The sequence below is a fragment of the Phyllobates terribilis genome, unplaced genomic scaffold (genome assembly GCF_046119375.1).
Source record: "Phyllobates terribilis strain yellow unplaced genomic scaffold, ASM4611937v1 Scaffold_4__5_contigs__length_816908805, whole genome shotgun sequence".
NCBI classification, from domain to species: Eukaryota; Metazoa; Chordata; class Amphibia; order Anura; family Dendrobatidae; genus Phyllobates; species Phyllobates terribilis.
Genome location: NW_027362764.1, coordinates 491,499,882 through 491,517,750, shown reverse-complemented (window position 1 = coordinate 491,517,750; position 17,869 = coordinate 491,499,882). Strand labels below are relative to the sequence as shown.

Below are 17,869 nucleotides of genomic sequence, written 5' to 3'. Positions count from 1 at the left end.
CTTCATTCTGTGATTTGTAAGAGAAACAGAATCCAGCGGAATGACCTAAAAACATTGCCAAGAACACAGTGCCATAGAGATAATACACCTCTGTCATGGGGCAGAGTAATGGAGCGCTGTCTCTATAGGAGCATTGTCTATGTGCCTCGCTTTACGGTTGTCAAGAGAAAAGAGCTGAAGCTTTAGGAGCTGTCAATTCAACGTAAATTCCTTCTTATAGACTCAAACTATTTTAGAAAAAAAGAAGAAAAAAGTTCCAGAACTTACTGAGAGGCCCTTAAAGGGTTTGTCCAACACTGAAAACTGAAATTTTTCTTTTTGAAGCCTTAATGGTTTTGAAATAATTATTGGCTCCAGCACTCAGGTGACTAGAAGAGCGCAGCATCAGATGCTTTTCTAATGACGCGCTCTTGTAGTCACCTGACCAATGATAGAGTGCTGTGGTCCTGTGACTTCCAAACAGAGCAGACATCTTTTCCAGAACTGTCACAGACCTCTGGAGCGACCTGCGCTGGATCCATGGGGGCGCTGGAAGGTGAATATGCCTTCCCTTAATATTTTAAAACCATTAATGCCTAAAAAATGTTTTCAGTGTAGGACAACCCCTTTAAATAATAATTATAAGGAAGCTCCGATCTCCATAAAGCATTTATATTGCCATGTGTAGGCACTGACAAGACACCCAAGTAGATGAATGATTGCATGAGGCATAGAACCACAAGTCAGAGATGAAGTGGTAGAGCACATAAGGCTACAGAGCGGGGTCTCTGGGTGCCAAGGCACAGTGTGCAGAATAGTCACCAATGTTCTGCTGACTCCGTAATTGCAGCGCTCCAATCCTCTGACATTAAGCCGTCCCAATAAAGGGAACCTGTCACATAAAAAAACGCTATTAACGTGAAGATGTGGAGTCAATCTGCAGGTTAATAGCGTTCTGAACCTGCCTGTCGCCCGCACTTTGAGCCCTGCTGCCGGGAAGAAATATTTATTTCTCCCACAGTATTTGGGTTTCAGTCACGGTGGGGTCACCGGTGCGGGTTCAGTCACCGCTCTGTGTACAGAGCCAGAGAGATGTGCCCGGAGCAGCTAATATTATCACCCGTGATATGATATATACTTTGAGCAGAGGCTGTAATCTCTCCCCGGCACTTTGATGAACAGGTTGCTCCGCACAGATGCTCTGCAGAGACAGCTGTCAATCAAACTGTCGGGGCGTGATTACTGCTGCTGATCGCTGTGTACTGAGCTGTGACTATACCCGCTCCAGGGACGCCTCTACAACTGAAAGCCAGCAGCTCATGGGAAGAGTAAAGTTAATTTTCTCTCAGTATCCGGGCTTTCAGTGAGGTGGCCAGACCTCATTGTTACGCTATTAAAATATAGGGTTAATCTGCAAGTTAATAGAGTTTGGAGACATGACAGGTTCCCTTTAACTTTCTGCTTAAAGAAGCTTTAGAAAGGACGAGATTCTAGCTACAATTTGGCAGTTTGTTTTGAAACTTTTTTAAGTTTTCATACCCAAAAATTACAAATGTCTGTAGAAAATGGTGGCAAAAATACATTAAGCACGCAGCAGCAAAGAGTATCTATATGAGGGTATGGCTAGATGCTTTTGTAAAAGGTAAGGGTTTGCTTTTGTACCCACGGAATGGCGTCTAGAAGGTCACACTGAGTACTGATGTGGACTGATTGACAAAGGAGGGTCTCGTGGGCCAGTTGCACGGTAGCTTCAGGTTACTATAGATCGTGCTCTGCTGGTTTTTTCAATAAAAGCAAAAAGAAAAACACCACTCCAAACGTAGGACACTAAAATGGGGCCCTGGAGAATGGGGAAAAGGGTCAATGTTGAAGTCAGAAGGAAGCAGCATGGAGAATGCAATTATTAGCTAACATTTCTGAAAACCTGTCATGTCATTTTTATTTATAATATAAATCTCTGATACCAAATTCTTTTTGTTATTATATTCTTATGTTTTTATGACACCCTTTAGGCATTAGTAGATTTATTCAATAGTATAATGCCCTGTGTCCTTCCCACGTCCGTATAAAACACGTAAGTGAAAAAACGGTACCGGTGTCATCAGTGGGTCATCCGTGTGTCCTTTTTTACTGTCATCAGTGTTTTGCAACGTTAAACACGGATGGCACACGGATTCCATCTATGCTCTGTACATGTTTTTCACAGTGCCATAGACTTATATTGGCCCTTGTCTTCCATGCTACCGGAAAATATGGACATGTCTCCATGTGTGTAGCATGGGACACACAGTTGGCGTAAAAAGACGGACATGTGCATAGCAACATAGGTTATAATGGGTACTTGTGGTGTCCGTGAAAAAAACAGATACCACACGTACTGGAAATATAGATGTCCTCCCTACAGAATAATGGCCCCACACAGTCCTCCATACAGAATAATGGACTCCACATAGTCCTCCATACAGAATAATGGGCCCCACATAGTCCTCCCTACAGAATAATGGCCCCACACAGTCCTCCATACAGAATAATGGGCCCCACATAGTCCTCCATACAGAATAATGGGCCCCACATAGTCCTCCATACAGAATAATAGGCCCCACAAAGTCCTCCATACAGTATTATGGGCCCCACATAGTCCTCCATACAGAATAATGGGCCCCACATAGTCCTCCATACAGAATAATGGGCCCCACATAGTCCTCCATACAGAATAATAGGCCCCACATAGTCTTCCATACAGTATAATGGCCCCACATAGTCCTTCATACAGAATGATGGGCCCCACATAGTCCTCCATATAGTATAATGGGCCCCACATAGTCCTCCATACAGTATAATGGGCCCCACGTAGTCCTCCATACAGTATAATGGGCCCCACGTAGTCCTCCATACAGTATAATGGGCCCCACATAGTCCTTCATACAGAATGATGGGCCCCACATGGTCCTCCATACAGTATAATGGGCCCCACATAGTCCTCCATACTGTATAATGGGCCCCACGTAGTCCTCCATACAGTATAATGGGCCAGAACCGTTGATTGTTGGGGGAATTAAGGATCTGGCATGTTCCATTTCTGACTGCCGATTCTTTTGTTCTCCTGGAGATAAGGCTGTTCTCTCATAAAGAACATAGGAGCACTCTGCAGCGCGAACACTATGTATGGGAGTGCTGGCCGAGGTGGCTGCTGGCCAAACGATTGGCTGCTATTCATACGATTGGCGGCAGCATTGTTCAGCCAACAGCCATCTAATGTGTATGGCGAGCTTTACTCTGTAGTAGGACCAAATAATCATCTTAATATCAGGATTATACAGCCATTCTGATGTGGATTTTCAAAGTAAATACACCAGCCGCATCAGGTTTATAAGATAAATTTAATGCATACAGTTTGTATTGTAAAATTTGCTGACAGATTTGCTTTAAGATTATATCAGATTACAGAATATGGTCCACGAGAGCCAAAAAATACAAATCATTAACAGAATCAATTCTAACAGGTCAGCCTTTTCAGGAACCTCGGGCCAGACATGTAGGTGAGTACTAAGGCCACGGCCCCACTATCAGTATTTGGTCAGTATTCGGTCAGTATTTTTTCTCAGGAGTGGGAGCCAGAACCAGGTGAGGAACAATCAGAGAAAAGGTATAATAGAAACAAGTCACCAATTCTGCATTTATCACCCGCTCCTGGTTTTGGCTCCCACTCCTGAGAAAAAATACTGACCAAATACTGATAGTGGGGCTGTGGCCTAATGGAGCAGCACATCTTATATCACCCTGACTGATGGACTCTACGTTTATAGATTCCAGATTGTAGAGTCAATTTACCAATGTGATTCATGAAAATACTTGGCCATTGCATGTACAGTCTCGTGTATCTAGACATGGGTTGATCTGTAGGCGCATTTATAGCAAGTATATGCAATTAATTGGCAAGAGCCAATATATATCATATAGCATATATATAGTATATATAGCAATCGACACTTGTACGACGTGTTTTCAAAGAAAATATAAATATTCTAAAAATGTCCATATGCTTTGATCAGATATGGACATTAAGCAGTACCAGATGTGACGTTATTATTTTATTATCATTTATATTTTTATTTATACTGAGTGGGGAATACTTTATAAACCGCATTCATGCGCAAAATGTACTGCAGTTACAGGTAACTAGAAACTATAGACTATTGATAACATAACCTCTGACACCAGGGAAGGTAACTAAGCAATGCTGCTTCCCAACACGACTTCTATAGGTAAAATCCCATTTACTTGAGGGTGGGGACACGCTCAGCTGTCAAACAGGGCTTTGTGCTCCATGTCCTTCTTTATCACATACAAGAGAATAACTATGTGGTACTAAAGGGTCTTATATATAATATTGGAAGCCGAGGTGCCAGTGAAAACAGATGGGCTGCCCCATTGGATGTTATGGGGCTCTCGGAGATGCATCCCATTTGTCCAGTGTATATTTGCGCAGGGTTCCCACACTTCACAGATACAACGTTTATAAAAAAACAGCAAAAAAACGCATGATAAATCTCAAACTTTTAGGGTGTGTAAAAGCTTCTTGCTATGTGGATGCCATGATGTTGGTCCAGATCACCCCTCACTAGATTTTCATTATTGTTTTATATCTGCGGCATATGGATGTGTGTTATCTGTACTCATTACTGTACTTTAATTTAAATTAATCCCCAAAAAATAGTTTCCTTCCCACTTTTTATGTATTTTATGCTGTATTTTAAGTATATGTAAATAAACTCCATGTTTTATTATACTGGCGCTAATCTTCCAAGTCGTTTATAGGTTTATAATATTTAATTTAAAGTAATAGTTTATTGCAGTCTCCTGTGTGAGTGTCTAACTTGGGAGATACGTAAGTGGCATTTGCTGTACAGGTAGGTCATCTGGCCGGTGGCCCCATGTATTATCCCAGGAAGCCCCTTAGACTGCTACGGGGACTTGTGGTTATAGAGCTGCTGAGCTTGCAGAATGAGGTATAATCTGAGAGCTGTGGTGCACTTAAGCCAGGTCTTTCCGTCTTTGGGGAATGCTTATGGATGGCAATAATTCAGGTGACAGTGATATAGCCTGATAACAAACACCCTGGGGGTGGACACATTCCAAATCATGGGTGCTTTTTTGGCTGGGCAATATGAGTATAGGAGGCTTTCTATGGCTGTTCCAAGCATGGAAGACTGGCTGCCCTCGAGGAACTACCTCCAATGGGTATGACGAGGATGTACGGAAGTACATGACACAGGAGAGAGTTTGCCCACAAGCCTTTTATTGTGAGTAGCCCATAAAGGGAAAGTGATGTATGAGACAGAACCCGCTTGTGGGCTGCAGACGTTGAAGCGTAGAGGATCTACGTCATGAGGGATGAATCCAGTTAGGGGCTGGCCCACTTTGTCCACCCAGAATCACACCTGAAGAAGGAATAGCAATGGTTTTGCTTTGGGAAAATATAAGCAGAGAAGTGTATCACAACTCCGGTGGTCTTTGGGGCCTGGCTAAGTCAGAGAGTGAACACTCATCAGTTATCTTTCAGCAGTAACAGGTTGATTCTCTACAACTTGGCATTTTCTTCATCTTCTCTCTTTACATCCTCTTCTATTATTCATTTCACGTTTACTTTTAGACTCTGATTAAGTGCCATTGCCGAGCATTGCTTCCTGGTCATTCTATCTTTGTGCTCTCTTGTTTCCTAGATATCTCCTTTGCAATCACCAATCTTCAAGAAGATGCTGCTGCCTTTATTTTATCTGTATAATTTCCAGATTATTCTGGAATGCTTTGGTAATGGTGTCTCTGCTGGGCCATGAGGGGACAGTGATCTGCTTCTCTGCCATCCCAAGGGTGTGTTCATACCTGCTGCTTGTTGTTTTATGATGGAAAAGACTGGTATCAGTGCTTTTTTTATGAAGCGCTGCAAAAATCTATTTATTGCACGCTCTATGTGCTAAAAAATCCTCTAAAGAGCTGCATGGATTGTTTTAAAGTAGGACTTCAGTGTCAGCACTTAATAAGTTCCTAGTTGAAACAAAGCCTGGGGGAATACTATGTTCCATTTATCAGGTAGTAACAATGAGTAAAGCATGCATATTTTTAATAATATATGTTCTCTTTTTTGCTGCTTCCACCTTTTGTACAATGTACTAGATCCATGAGCAAGCCGTTCTGTACTCTCAACAATGTCTACAAAAATAGGATTCAGTGTCCTGTGGTCCTGTGTTATTTTTTTCATCATTTATTTGCTCGTTTTTACTAAGGAGTAACTTTTTAAAAACTTTTCATGTGACATAGTGACATGTCATGTTTGATCGGTGGGGGACTAGGTAGTGAAACCTCCCCAATTACTGAAATGAAGGGGCAGAAGTCCACACAGGGGGCTTAGCTTATGAAAGGCTATAGAACATCTATGAGCCAATCCTTAGGTAACACCGAATGCATGGGTAGAGCACTGTTTGGCTGAGGATCTTTTGTTTCGGTGAGCGATGGGAGTCTCTCACCGATTAAAATTCTGGCACATCAATTTGACATTACAGATTTTTTTTACAGTGGACTTACGCTGGAAATAGTTCTGCTTAGCTCCATGTCTTCAGCATTCTTATCTGAAATGGGCATTTTTATTCTAGGTCACTTGACAACTGCTATATTGGTTGTTTCTTTATGGCCAAGAAGAAAAATGTACCCCATCACAAGGGTCTTGTAAAATAATTAGCATTTATGTTTTTGCCAAGAAAAATGAACTGAAAATATGTAAGTGTGGAAATTAGAAACTTGACAGCTGGTACTTGCTGCCCGGTCCACTTTCAGCATGTATCAGGCAGTGGCTGTACGATTTCAGCCATGTATATTTGACTCTGAAATGCTGCGCTATTTCAGAGGAAACCTACTTTCAAAGCCGACCAATCGGCATGGGTGACTAATCAAAAAGGCAGGTTTACCTCTACACGCATGTAGGGAGAGACCTGTCCATCTTTTGCCGTTGGCGGGGAGAAGCTGCCAAAGGTCGGCCTTTCTGACTAGCCAGTCACCCATGCATCTTAGTCCCCAGTGGCTTTTGCAGTATATTTTCTCTGAAACCTCGCAGCGTTTCAGAGTCAAAGATTCGTGGCTGAAATAATAGAGCTGGTGACTGATACATGCTGCACGTGGATTGGGCAGGATGTATCGGATGTCAGGTTCCATTTAACTACATAGTACAGAATATTAGACAGTTGTATACTTTTACATTACATTAGTGCCAACAGGAGAACCCTGTCTGAAAAGCAAACTACTCAGTCATCAGCTGGTTGTTGTATGTCTGACAGCTAAACATCTAACCATGACTACCGAAGTCGACCGCACTATCCTCCATTAGTGACTGCTGCAGGGGAGAGGTAATATATTGCAGCTCACATTGAAATATTGTAACAAGTCCACTAATACTAGACTTGATCCTTGCCATGGCGCTCCACTTTGTCTGATAGAAGGGTCCTTTCTCTGTTGCCCAAGGGGCATATAAATGATGGTTTTACAGTTGATATATTTATTTTATGTTTTATTTACAAAAAAAAACTGAAAACCCCTTTAAAGGGAACCTATCAGCAAAAAAATAACCCAAAGAAGAAATGTTATGTACTTGCAGCCATAGTGGTAATCTACAGATAAATATCATTTTAACCATATTTGGCAGCTTTATTGAAGTGCAAGCTACAGGGAGAAAATGAAGTTATATTCTCCCTGCAGCCACTTGCTTCTGATCCTTTGGTGGCCCCAGGGAAGTAATCAGTCATCACTCACTACACAATGAGCTTACTGTAAAGGCCTGTGCACATGTAGATTTGTCACTTTTTTCTGTGCAGATTTGTCACAAAACCTGAAGGGTTTCTTGATGCCAGCAAAGTGAATGAGAATCCTGAAGCCTCATGCACGCGGTGTTTATTTGTGACTTGAAGATGTGGTGCAGATCTGCAGTGTGGCAATTCTTTCAGCTTTATTGCAGAAAGAATTTCTGCAGATTTCACACATACTAATGAAAAATCTGCACCAAAAACGCAAGTAAAAATGCATGTTTTTTGCCGCTGTTTTTCTTGCCAAAAGATGCAGAAATTTCTTCACCAAATACTTGTGCACAGACCCTAAAAATGCATCAAAAATGCATTTATTTTATGCAGTATTTTTCCTGCCAAGAGATGCAGAAATTTCAGCACAAAATACTTAACGTGTGCACAGACCCTAAACTGTTCACCTGCTCTTTGACAGACATCCTCCTCCACGTGTGTGTGCAAAGCAGGATATCATACAAGGGAATGATTGCAGCACACTCCGCACCGATGGCCAGAAGTCAGTGGCTGCAGGGAGAATATAACTTCATTTTCTCCCTGCAAACGCACTTTCAAGTAAGCTGTCAAATATGTTTAAAATAGTATCTACCTACAGATTATTATAATTAAATTCTGTTTTTTTTTTGCTGGAGGTTGTTCTGCCCATGTAGGTTTATGTATGAGATGCACATCCCGTCTTTTACTCCCAACACTTTTCCCACGTGACATTTTTCCAAATAAGAGGATTTTCTTCCTAAGGTGATTAAGTAATTTAGTTGCATGATTCGCTGCCTGAAAATGGAGTGATCAGATAGTTCTGTCCACCCAGAGCTAATTTGCTTTATATTGTCCCCTGAACAAGGGTAATGCGACCACAGACTTTATAATCAGATTGTGGTAACGCTTTTATCCTCTACACACCATGTGCTGTGCTCCTGAAAAAAACTGCCATATTTAGCTACTTAGTAAATCTCTGACCAAGATGTCCCAGCCTGCCCTACAAAAGTATGTCTTAAGTTCCCCAAGTCAATTAACCCTAGTAAAAAAAAAAAGGCATTAAAGTACCGAAAGTCAATTTACTGAGTAGTAAAGAAATATATGGCAAGTCCTATTGTTGGGTAGTCTGTTGTACTATTCCTACTTGTTTGGCTCTGACTATATTTGTATGTTCAAAGTGCTGCAGTACGTAGACATGAGGTGATGAAATGCTTTATCTTTTCCGTCTGCCTTCATTGGGCAATGCACTGAGAAGAGGACAAAGGAAAGTGTCAGGTGAGGTACACAGGTCAGATGCTCTAGACTCTGACATCTCCGATAACAGGCGTCTGCATAGAGTACAATGTATGTCTCTACTACATACAAAACTAATGGAAGTGGCAACATGCTAAAGTGCACCTTACATAAATCAATGGGTCAAGTAAACGTTATAGTGATCACCAAATTACATCAATGACTTGTAAAGAAAAATGAGCTCATCAGATGCGGAAAGGTCATCCTGATCCAGGTGGTTGCTGTGCCAATAACTTGTCAATGGTAAATACCATATTTAAGTGTTTGTTTTAGTCCAGGACCATCATAGTGTACAGATTATGGTGGGGTGGGGGTGGGGGTGGGGGAGTGGCAGCACGCTGGCTCAGTGGTTAGCACTGCAGCCTTGCAGCACTGGGGTCCTGGGCTCAAATCCCATCAAGGACAACATCTGCAAGGAGTTTATATGTTCTCCCTGTGTTTGCATGGGTTTCCTCTCTTAGTCCAAAGACATACTGATAGGGAATTCAGATTGTGAGCCCCAATGGGGACAGTGATGATGATGTCTGTAAAGCGCTGTGGAAAATTAAGGCTCTATACAAGTGAGTAAAATCAAATAAATGGTACCAGATTTTACAATCACCACCAAAATGTCTGAGATCGCTTTGCATAATTTCCTTCAATTCACACAAATCGATCAGTTAAACCTGTCACTACAAATATACTATTCAATCTGCAGGCAGCATGTTATAGACCTTTTTGGGAAAAGATTCAGTATAACCTATCCGTGACTGACCGCTATCTTTATGCACTGAGAGAAAGCTGTCAGTCACTGATGGCCCCGCCCACTGGACAGAAAATCCCAGAAAGAGCAGAGGTTTAAGTGATAAAAGCACAAGTTATACTGAATCTTTACTCACAAAACTACGGTATATATCAATCTGCTCAGCTCCCCCTGATCTATAGCATGGTGCCTGCGGATGGGACTGCATTTTCATGGTGACAGGTTCCTTGAAGGGAACCTGACATCACAAATTTCTGTCTCTATGTAAGGGCAGGATAGTTTAGGGTGATTCATTCTTTTGGTAGTTGCAATTGTCAGTGAGACTGGAAGCAATAGAATGAAGTTAGATCTTTGTTGTGTGGTGACAGTTCCAGTCATCTAGGTAGAGCCGCAGCCCCGATCAGTCCCGGCTATACTGTCCCTTCATTGTCGTCGCGCTCAGCACCCTCACAGGCAAAACTTCAATCAAACCTACAGCAGGGATGGAACTTCATTTTCTAGCTTCAAGTCACATTATTAGATGCACCGAAGCACAATTTAAAAAGATAATGGTCCAGACTACTACTCTGCTATGCAGGGAAATTTGTGTTGACAAATTCCTTTTAAAGGTAATCTGTCACCAGGTTTTGCTACGTAATTTGTGAGCAGCATAATGTAGGGAAAGAGACCCTGATTCAAGTGGTGTGTCATGTAGTTTACTGGGTGCAGCAGTTGTGATACAATCAGCGTTTTCTTCTGTAGATGTAGCAAAGCTCAGAAAGCTGACCCCTGATTAGCAGCTTTCTGTGTACATTGTATATTGACAGTAAGCTGATGATCAGTGTTGTTGGGTGTGTGGTTGGACCAGGGGGCACACAGGCAGCTAGTCCGGCAGTGCTAATCTCCTGCTGATAGAACATTGACTGTATTGAAACAACAGCACACAGCCTAATAAGTGACACATCCCTGAAATCAGTTTCTAAGCCTCTACCCCATGCTGCCCTCAAATTACAGCTGCAGTTCCTGGCAATGACCACTGCGTAGTGAACGGAGCTGTGCTCTTCAGTGTTCACTGTTTACATCTGCTGGAGCTGTAAACAGCTGTTCGGTGGGGGTTCAGGGGGTCGGACCCCCACCAATCTGACTTTTTTAAATCATTAATGAAGTGGAAACTGTAAAGCAGCAGCAATCTTGTCATGGTTTTTGATGAACAGATTCCTCTCTACAGTACTAATGGGAGTATATGAAAGGCACTCACCTTGAGAAGACATGTCCTTGTGTCCTACTTTGGTAGAAACTGCCTGCATTCCTCTTAAAAGACATGGCAGGGGCTCGAGACTAATTCAGGAATTGGCCTAGCTAATTCAAGAGGTAAGCATCGGCTTGGGTTTTATGTAAGAGTTTGAGTGTCTTAAATGGATATGTGTGACACACGCTTATAAAATAAATAATGCTGTTTGTGCTCCATAAATTGCTGAAAAATTGAATGACTAGGGCATCACGGTGGCTCAGTGGTTAGCATTGTGCTTTGTAGCGCTGGGGTCCTGGGTTCAAATCCCAGCAAGGACAACATCTGCAAGGAGTTTGTATGTTCTCCTCATGTTTGTGTGGGTTTTCTCCCACAACCCAAAGACATAGTGATAGGGAATCTAGATTGTGAGCCCCAATGGGGACAGTGATGGTGTCTGTAAAGAGCTGTGGAATTAATGGCACTATATAAGTAATGTAATAAATACTGTACTCAAGTAGCAGGGAGATTTGGAGGTCATACAATACCAGTGTTGTGGTCCTAACAGCGGAATAAAAACTAATATGAATATGACACCATAGTGCTCTGTAGTAGTGGAAGCCCTGCAGCTCTTAGCGTATATTTTGAAGCAAGGCAAAGTCAATGTTGCTATCCTGGGTAGAATATTGCGCACCACCATTGACAATTTTCCATAGCATTACAGTAAACATGGCTAAGCAATGCTCTATTCCAGCACCAACAGCCTGATCTACGTGATTAAAGTCCTACGTGATCTAATCTTCCAGTGTTGAGCTCATGAGATTTCTTGTATGCCATTGTGGGAAAGTTAGGTGCTTTACTTTTGCAGCATTTTATTCTTATATTATATTCTGTGATACATTAGTCCTAGATCCTGAACAGAAAAATAAAGAGAAGATTTACGTCCTAAGGGTCTTACTTGCTTGGCCCTTATCTTGTGGTTTTCCCCCTTTGTGCAGATTCATATAATCTACATTAAGAACGAAGCAGGTCTTGAAGTCCCGAGGGAACCACATGGCCCGTTCTTACTTGTGCTATAGCGCAGTAAGCGCCATAATCTAGTTTGCTTTGTATAGCATGAAAATCCTTAGTGGGAACAAGCCTTAGGAGTGCTTTGAAACCATTGAAAACCATTTCTTCTAAGCTCCAAATTTTCTAATTATTTGCTAAGTAATAAAGATCATGCTAACATGAATTATATGGGATGCTCTGAATAACAGGTTTGCTGTTCTCCCTGACAATTTCGATGTGCTGCAGAATGGTTCTCCAGAAAACCTGTTGAAAACAGTACACTTGTTGTAAATCCTTAGGAAAGTGAGAAATAATGTAATTCTTTTTATTTAATGGTATAAGTATTTATATAGTTGCTCATCAAACGTACATAAGCCATTACCCTGGGGGTGATACCTATTAGCTTTTTAGTTCTACTCCTTTGACTTGTAAAGCTAATGTCTGCCTTGATAAACCATTTTTTTTAATTTACGGTATATGTAAAATCAGAAGAGGTCCAAGATTCTGTCTTAAGTCATTTCTTAATATATCTTTGTAATGGTTGGAGTACTGTTTTCCTTAAACAGAGCTTCAATTGCCCTGCATAAATATAGATTTTTAAGATAATATGTTCACTGTCACTACAGAGGGATTAAGAAACTACTGCATATCAGGGGCTTTGAGATGGTCTTAAAAGATTAGGAGTCCAATCCCCAAACTATGTGTCTCCACCCCCTCACTATTTAAATGAAAATAATAATCATATAATATAAAACTGTTACTGCTATACTAAAACTACATTGTACCTACATACTAAAACACTATACAAAGATCACAGTTACCACTATACAAGGCTCAATTAATACCGCTACACCATGACGACTGCCAATATTACTACATAGTATATAAATAATATCACCATACTTCTACAGAAAAATACTGTACACAGACCAATATTATCACTACTTAAAGAGAACCTGTCAGCAGGATTTAACACTATAAAGTAAATGCATGGCCATAATGGCGCCGTTATGCTGATTAAAATGATACCTGCGGTGAAGGAATCCGATCAGTGATTGTTGTTTAATCAGCCTCTAAAGTTTTCTTCTAATGATATATCTGTGTATTGGGGCGGGCCTAGGGGGTAGGGTCTTTTCTGCTCCTCCACCCCTCTGCCAGACTCCTGTGATTCTTTTACAGGTCACTTATTATTCAGTGGTCTGCCGCCTTTTTGAAATTCTACTTCGCCTCCGCCATCATTGGGGTGGGCGGCACTGTGCAGTGTGATTCCACAGACAGTCCTTAGGGCTCCAATGAAATGACGCTGGAAGTGGCGCATGCGAAGATCAAGATTCCGGCTTTATGAAGACCCCATTATCTCGATCTTCACATGCAGCCTATACAGTGGCACACTCCATGGTACTGTTATACTGCAGTGGGCGGGGGGTAATGCCTCTAAGGCCACAGCATCATTATCAGTATTTGGTCAGTATTCGGTCAGTATTTTTCTCAGGAGTGGGAGCCCAAACCAGGTGAGGAACAATCAGAGAAAAGGTATAATAGAAACAAGTCACCAATTCTACATTTATCACCCACTCCTGGTTTTGGCTCCCACTGCTGAGAAAAACTACTGACCAAATACTGATCAAATACTGATAATGGGGCCGTGGCCTAAGGCAGAATTCTTCTTAATACTGCATCCAAATGAACATGGTATCATATGTTTCTGTTGGATTCTCTATGAATTTATGTAAAATCAGAGAGATACAGTGTGGCCTCATAGCCTTCTATGGGTGTTGAAATAGGGCCCCGGACAACATGGGACATGTAAAGAGTCTCGTATACTCGTATACCTTAGTGCATGAAGCCTTATGCTCCTACAAAAAAATGACATCCATTGATGTCTTCCATTCATATTTGTGCAGGTTTTTTAGATAAAAATACAGTATGATATCAGGGTTATTTAATTAGTTTTGAGCTACAGAGTACAAGGTTTATCAGTCTCTGTGAATATTAATGTGCATCGTGTCAATATCTTGGTTAAAGGTCAGATCTACTTTTTATCTGCCTAGTGCAGCTTCTTGGCCTTACTCGGTGCTTATGATCCTAACTTACAAGACGTATGTGAAAGAAGTAAACCCCTTTTTTGCTGTCACTGTGATCAATTAATAATAACAGCGCTATCAGCCAGGAAATCCTAATAGCAAATGGTAGATTGGATGTTGCCCTGGGATGTGAAGAATGTCACTAGCCCACCCTGATACTTATATAACAAAAGTAACAAAAGCAAATTATCCTCTTAGCAGTGGGTAACAAACAGCTTATCTGTTCTGCCTAGTAATTTCACGCTCAGGTGTGGAGGAGTGCAGGAGAGTTGCGCTCTGAGAAAAACCAGCTAATGATGTAAAACCACACAGACAGCTATACTGATGTAGATGCATAGAGTGTACTCTACAGATAGAATAATGTCAGTGCTGGAGGCAGACACAGCTATGGCAGGACGTCAGCTGAGAGAGTTCATGATCAGCCAGGAGCACTCCATAACAATAGGATGGCTCCAACTGCGACTGGAGGTTAAATAGAGCCCAGAGGGGCATCTGTTTGAGGTGATGTGTGCAAAACAGGCCAGATTTAAAAGTTAGTTATATTGGCCCAAATGTATATGTGCACATATTATAAGACCACATTGTAATTTTGGGAATAACTCAATTTTGTAGGATCTGATTTGTAGCTATCGGCAAAGGCCTCTGAACAGTGTACGTAGATGTTCTGTTCAACTCAATGCTTACATCCAAAGCTGATCATTGCTCGGGCCAGATGTCGGACCTCCAACTATCCAATGTAGGACAGACTTATTCCTGTCTCAATTAGGCTATAATGAGAATAACTCTTTACTTGGTGCCTACAGAAATCGAGTGGTAATGAGTGGACTACCTTCCGTGAGCTGCACATGCCTTAGCAGGACACAGAGCAAACGGTTTCATGATTCGTTCAACCCATTTAATCCATAGCATTCAAGTACGCAGAACAGTAGATAGAGAAACATTTTTAATAAGGCAGTGGATAAAATAGAAGCCATCATCAATGGCAGTAATGGCGCTATAGTTTACAGCACATTCTTCTGCTCTGTTACTACTTAGCACATAATCAGTATTGCCTTCAATGAAGAACACATATGTGGAGGGGCTTCACACTGAGAGGTCAGAAGAGCTGTACTGCTGAGCACAGGACCACAAGCTTTTCTCTGTGCAAAGAAAGAATCAGACAAATTGCAACTATTGCGATTGCAGATGTGGCTGAGTGTTCTTGTGTATTAGAATTATGAAAGATCATCAAAAACACATAATCTACTTTTTTTGTATAAGTGTATTAAAGAAAATCTGTCACCAGGTTGTTGCCACCTAATCTGACAGCGGCATAATGTAGAGACAGAGACCCTGATTCCAGTGATGTGTCACTTTCTGGGCTGCTTGCTGTAGTTTTAATAAAATCACTATTTCATCAGTAGGAGATAATTATTAGAGGACTATTAAACCTGCTGCAAGGTAGACTTTCATATTCATGAGCTCTGCACAACCCCGCTCCACCACTGATTGGCAACATACACAGTACATGGGTAGAAAACTGGCAATCACAACATTAAGGCTAAGTGCACACGATGCAGAAATGCTGCATATTTTTTCTGCTTCTCACTGGCAGGAAAAATGCATGCGGATTTTACATGCGTTTTTCCCGCCAGGTAGAAGCGTTTGTCAAGCGTTTTTGCATGCATTTCTGCATGTGGGTTATCAAGCGATTTTAGCATCACTTGGAAAGTGCTTGACAACTTGGTCACACTGTATAAATCCATGCAACCAGCATGGATTTATATAGTGTGACCAAGTAATAGTTAAAAAAAAAGAATAAAAATGTTAAAAAATAAAGATTATACTTACCTTCTGATGTCCTCCCGGTGTTTTCTCCGCTATGTCCGGTGTCTTGGGCGGTGTCTTGAAGGACCTGTGGTCACATGACTCAATGACGTAATGCAGGTCCTTCACACCACCGCGACCCATACAGCAGACCAGACGCAGCAGAGAAAACACCGGGAGGACATCGGAAGGCGAATATAATCTTTATTTTTTATTTAAAATTATTTTTTTTACAGGTACCATGGTACCCAGGTCTGGATGAGAGTCTCTTCTTCTCCAGACCTGGGTACCATCCGCACATTGAACCGTGTGATATCTGCATGTGCACATGTAGTGATGCAGATGTCACACGGTCCAATGCAAGTCAATGACGGCGATTACGCTGCGTGTCTGCAAAATTAATGGACATGCTGCGTATTTTTACGCAATGATAATCCGCAGCGGAAATTTCCGCAGCATGTGCACAGCACATGCGGATTATCATTGGGGACCATGGGGCACGTATTACCCAGCATTTTTTAAGCGTTTTCGCTGTGGAAATTCCGCGGCAAAAACGCTTGAAAAATGCATAGTGGGCACGCAGCCTAAGAGAACTTCTACATCTGCAGCAGGTAAAACAGTGATGTTATCAAAATTATAGCAAGCAGCCTAGTAACTGACATATTACTGGAATCAGAGTCTGTGCACCTACATCATGCTGCTCTCAGATAACATGAAAAATAAACATATGTACCCTTAAAAACAATATTTAACAAATTCCTTATAAAATTGCACCTAAGAACCCCGTGCAAAGGATCTAGAACACTATTTGGACCACCAGGACTACCAGGGTGTAATTTTATAAGGAGTTTAATAAATATTGTTTTTAAGGGTATGTATGTTTACTTTTTCAAGTAATCCCTTATATATATCTACTATGTCTCTTCTCATCTCGGATAACATAGCAAAAACTGGATGACAGATTCCCTTTAAAGGGAACCTGACAACCAATTCCTGCTGCCAGAGGGACAGGCTCCCTCATTACAAAGAACTGCTATAGTGCTGCTGCATATTTTTTGTAGGGAGGGACCTATAAATCAGGCTGCACTAGGCAGGAGAATCAGAAGGGGAGCTGCCCAGCTGCGCTCCTTCAATGGCCGGCAACATCCCAAATTCTGGGAGAGATTTATTATGAGAGGGATTTTTGAAGTCAGCTTTGCTTCTGGCAGTGATGTCGTTATTTGTGACAAATTTATCAAATTTTCAATATTTAACCACTTCGCGCCAGAGCCTGTTTTTGCCTTCGTGACCGGGCCAATTTTTTCAATTCTGACCACTGTCACTTTATGAGGTAATTACTCTGGAACGCTTCAACGGATCCCCCTGATTCTGAGATTGTTTTTTTGTGACATATTGTACTTCATGATAGTGGTAAAATTTCTTTGATATCACTTGCGTTTGATTGTGAAAAAATCAGAAATTTGGCGAAAATTTTGAAAATGTTGCAATTTTCAAACTTTGAATTTTCATGCCCTTTAATCAGAGAGATATGTCACACAAAATAGTTAATAAATAACATTGCCCACATGTCTACTTCACATCAGCACAATTTTGGAACCAAAATTTTTTTTTGTTAGGAAGCTATAAGGGTTAAAAGTTGACCAGCGATTTCTCATTTTTACAACAAAATTTACAAAAACATTTTTTTTAGGGACCACATCTTATTTGAAGTGACTTTGAGGGGCCTTTATGACAGAAAATACCCAAAAGTGACACCATTCTAAAAACTGCACCCCTCAAGGTGCTCAAAACCACATTCAAGAAGTTTATTAACCCTTCAGGTGCTTCACAGGAATTTTTGGAATGTGGAAGAAAACAATGAACATTTAACTTTTTTTCACAAAACTGC

The 17,869-nt window shown here is 41.3% G+C and overlaps 1 protein-coding gene across 2 annotated transcripts in view; it reads left to right on the top strand.

The window, feature by feature from the left end:
• The window catches only part of ELOVL2 (ELOVL fatty acid elongase 2), a 208,191-nt gene that overhangs the window by 50,304 nt on the left and 140,018 nt on the right, over positions 1-17,869 (top strand). The window lies entirely within an intron of this gene.